We start from the raw sequence: 5,000 nt of genomic DNA, 5'->3' as shown, positions 1-5,000 counted from the left end.
CTCGCATATTCACTGCAAGTTTCTCTCTCTCTCTCTCTCACTCTCTCTCTCTCACTCTCTCTCTCTCTCTCTCTCTCTCTCTCTCTCTCTCTCTCTCTCTCTCTCTCTCTCTCTCTCTCTTTTCACTGGACTGTAAAATTGTAAATTTGCAAACTGCCAACACGTGTTAATGATTAAAATTCTCTCAACAGTTGACATGTCTCTAGTAAATTCACTCCAGCAAAACGTCTGTGTTGATCAAGGTGCTGCTATAATACTAGTAATACTATAACTGTGATGTTTGCTGTTGCATTCATTTTCATGCTTCATCCTTTATTTGGCTAAAATGTACTTTTTCTGTTCCCATACCAAAACACTTTTGTCCTTTTTACTGTATCAGTTTCTTTTGTTTGTTTTCATCTGGTGCAACATTGATCCATGTACTGTAGGAAACGAAAGCAAACATTGTAATGAAGGTTGAACTACAATAAACAGACTTGTGATTGTGCTAGCATCTTGTCAGCTACAGTTCAGCTACCTTTAGTTATTGATGTAGCCACAAAAATGTTTCCTTTTAGAAACTGAAAATTGATTAAATTATTGTTTTTCAAGTCATAAGTCTTTGCAGTCAAGTCCTGAGTTCTAAACATGGTCCTTAAAGCTATAGTGCGTAACTTTTTATAATTAAAAATGAATGTCAGTTAAAGTCAAGCCATCGCCAAACAAGTTGACACAAAGTTGATTAAGCCTATACCAGCTCCACACAACTCTGGAGGCTTACCTCATGTAGATGCGCCGACAGTGTTGTTGTAATTACTCAGATTTCCTCATGGGGGCGACAGAAGCTACACAATGTAGCTTTAGACAACCTTAAATTTGCTTGTTTTTTTGCAGATTTTGGAACATTTTATATTAATTTTTTTACTACATTTGGACTGAAATCTGGCTTGTAACAAAGGTCAAATTCAACCTTGAAACATCCTCACTCATACAACATAGACTTCCTCTGTCCGACACTAACAGGAAACCCAGTAGTCTTGATCTAACACCTGTGTGTGTGTGCGTGCGTGCGTGCGTGCGTGCGTGCATGCGTGAGTGAGTGAGTGAGTGAGTGAGTGAGTGAGTGAGTGAGTGAGTGAGTGAGTGAGTGAGTGAGTGAGTGAGTGAGTGAGGGAGGGAGTGAGTGAGTGAGCGTGCGAGTCTGTGTGTGCATGTGCGCGTGTGTGTGTATGTGTGTGCGTGCTTGCCTGCGTGCGCGTGTGTGTGTGTGTGCGTGCGTGCGTTCTTTCTTGCGTGTGTTTCTAGCGTTCACAGCCCCATTCATAAATGAAGTTTCACCTTTCTGCTTACATCACCGTTAACTGCCTTCAATGAACATTCTCTAGGAGATGACGTCGCCCGATTGTAAAAAAAGACATTTCTTCCCTGAGCGCTTTGCAATGGCTGGTATCAATCAACTCATAGCTTAGATGGAGATCGTATTTTGTCCGTGTGCTCATCTGTCCATCGGTACCCTGCAGTTTGTGCTTTTCCATTACAATAGTTCCGTGCTGAGAAAGGCTTTAAACCTTAAAGGAATACTTCACCCAAACGGAACCGGCGTTCTATCATTATAAAATCGCTATTATAATATAATGAATGAGGTTTTTCTTCCCCTCAGTCTTCCCTTGGCCCAGCTGTCCTGTTAATCCCAACCCCTACATTTTACCATGCGTGATGTCACACATGGGAAAATGTAGGGTTAGACAGTGAGACCATAACACACTCCTTCTGCCTTTTCTCAGGCTAGGATGAACCGATTTCTAAAATATTTGCACACACTAGATAGGATCTCAGAGTTCAATACACCTTCATATTCCCACCGGTGAAGTAGGGCTTTAACAGTTAGCGAGGGAGTTTCAGAAATACATCATATGCTATTAAAAGAGATTTTTACATTCTACGTGAAGCTTTGGGGTAAAATTAGAAATCTGAACATCAGGCGGGGGGGATGTTTTATTGAATGTTTTATTTTTATTTTTTATAGCTTTTTAGGTCTTCAATTACTTTTTGTAGGAATTACAAACCATTATGCGCCAGCCTGAGGGTCTGTGTGTGTGTGTGTGTGTGTGTGTGTGTGTGTGTGTGTGCGCGCATATGTGTGTGCGTGTGTGTGTAGTACATTTTGTTGCCAACTCTGCAGTCATTGATATCGTTGCATGCGGCCAAGTTACTTCTTATTTGCATGTAAAACATTATTTATTTGCAATTAGTGGCCATGATTATGTTCATTATATTTGAATCACAAAGAAATGTTTAATCATAAAGTTAAAGTAGCTACCAGGAGCTTTCAGTTTTGGTTGTTTGCAGTTTACTAATCTACGGTGCCCACCATCTCTACCATTGTGTCCTTGAGCAAGACACTTAACCCCAAAACTGCTCCAGGGGCGCTGTACTACGGCTGACCCTGTGTGAGGACCCCCTCTGGAGTGTGGGAACTTGAGAGGGGAGATGAGAAAAGACTAATTTCAATGTAACCATTGACTAATAAAGTAACTTAACTTAAGTAGTTTTTCCTAAAGATCTTTGCAAGCAAGGTCATCTATTTGAAAAAGTTACACACTATTTTTTTAACCTTTATTTCTACAGGTAAATCCCATTGAGACCGAAGACTCTTTTGCAAGGGAGACCTGTTTTCCTTTCCCACGTTACCATTCACACACACATTCATACACCGATAGCAGCAGGCTAACTATCGACATTCACACGAGGCAAGGTGGCTGAAGTGTCTTGCCCAAGGACACAACAACTATGACACAGGTGGCAGGGCGGGGATCGAACCTCCAACCCTTTGATCATCGGCCGACCCAACTGAGCCACAGTCGCCCCCTATACCTTTAACAGATAAGAAACTGGGCTACAGCACGAATTGGAGCGGAAACTAAACGTATAGTGACGTGCTTTAAACCATTAACCCCCAGACTGTGTCATTAGGAGTCAGCTAGGTTTAAATGGAAAGAGTATTTTCCGTGACTCGTTCGATGACACGTTCGCTTCCTACCGGGTCAGACAGCTGTTTGGACTTTATGACATCATAAATGGTCTACGGCCAAAATCAACGATCTTTTTCCGCGTGTGAGGGTTCCTCGGATGTTTTCATTTAAACATGTTCTCACAGAGTCTCAAAGAGGAACTATATAAATACTGTATGAGGGTGATTATTGGTTTTATTATTATTATAGGCTAACAGCAATGCTACACAGTGCCACGTGTTGATAGCATGTTAATATGCAGCAGAAGAATGGATGGATGGATGGATGGATGGATGGATAGATAGATAGATAGACAGACAGACAGACAGACAGACAGACAGACAGACAGACAGACTTCTTCATCAACAGATATCTCTTGGTCAAATATTGTACTTTTTTAATGGTGAAAAGAGCAACAAAAAAAAAGGCCTATGTGGTATTTTTCGATCTAATAAAACATACACAAGTCGCTCCAAAATCATAAATGTTTCATGAAATTCTCAATGAAGAAAAACGGAGAAACTGCAGGATATGGTTACATCACCGTGGCTGGAATAGCAAACTAACAAAAGCCTTTTGCTGTGGTTACAGACTCCACTGTGATGTAATAAGGGTCAGCCAAGAATTTACTTTGAATCAAAGAACAACCCTGCGTTCCAATTCCCATACTTCCCTACTATTCAGTATGCCAGAAAAAGATTTAGGATGTCCCAATACATGTACGTCAATTGTAGTATGCTGAAAATACACAAAGGCCCCACTAACTCCAATTGCATTTTGGAGTTTTCGTCTTTATTCTTGACATTTCTCGACATAATTAAAAAAAAAACCTTATCTGTTTATTTCCCCCTCCTGTGGCCCTACAACTCTTCTGTACTTTAGTATGTAGTGTAGTAAAGAGACTAAAACTCTTCTGTACTTTAGTATGTAGTGTAGTAAAGAGAAAGAGTATGTGATTTGGAACACAGGGCAATTTTCAATGCACTCCGTCCATACAAAGTGGGTTAGACACAGGAAGCACTGATAATTGGCTTTATAGTTACTGAAGAGATATTGCCAAAAAACAACCAATAAATACTGTTCTCCTTATGATGTAACATGGAGTTATCACCATGACAATATCTTAAGCCAATCACATGGCTTTATTTGTTTTATTGTATGACATAGAAGACATAGAAAATGTGTTTTAGCATTTATACTCTAGAAACGATAGGCATGGATTTTGTTGAGGGTGCAGGGGAACTTTTAATCAACATGAATTGTACCTGGTTATGTAAAGGATATGTCCCCTAAAAATATTACTATACAATTAGAAAGAGGTCAATTTGTTCCCCCCTCTAAACAATATGAAAGATTTGTGCTTAAAATTCACCAAAATGCAAGACATTAAGTTAGTTATTAATATATAGGTAATGTTCTAAGTCAAGGACAAGACTGTACTGTATGTCATTTATATACAGTATATTTGATTTTACACACATTGATGGGTTAGGTATTCAATTGAATCTAGACAGCAATTAATATTTCTTAATAGTTTTTCCAGCAAATCTTGATATATCACTACCAAACTTTGACAGAAATATTTTTGAACAGGGCGCTCCGGTGGTGTAGTGGATAGAGCGCGTACCATATTGGCTCCGGCCTTTCGTTGCAGTGGTCGTGGGTTCAAATCCGACCCGCGGACCTTTACTGCAGGTCATCCCCCCCCCCCCCCCTCTCTCTCTCTCTCTCTCTGTCTCCCCATTTCAACTCTGTACTATCTAATTAAGCTTGAAAAATGCCAACAAAAAAAAAATATATATATTTTTGCACACCACTTTCTCCTCAAATATAACGGCCTAAATCTCCCCTGAGACGTTTCCCTTCAAGATGGTGACCACTGTTTACCCAACGGAGAGCCGAGTCGCCCAAAGGCATTCGGTTATTCATCCAGAAGAGACACATGACATCATCCATCACCCATCCACCGCTCAGCTCAAAACCAACGGGAGTCAAATTTTGTTTTGACTC

The sequence above is a fragment of the Ammodytes marinus genome (assembly GCF_949987685.1).
Source record: "Ammodytes marinus genome assembly, chromosome: 19".
Lineage (NCBI taxonomy): Eukaryota > Metazoa > Chordata > Actinopteri > Uranoscopiformes > Ammodytidae > Ammodytes > Ammodytes marinus.
This window is presented reverse-complemented; position numbering follows the sequence as displayed.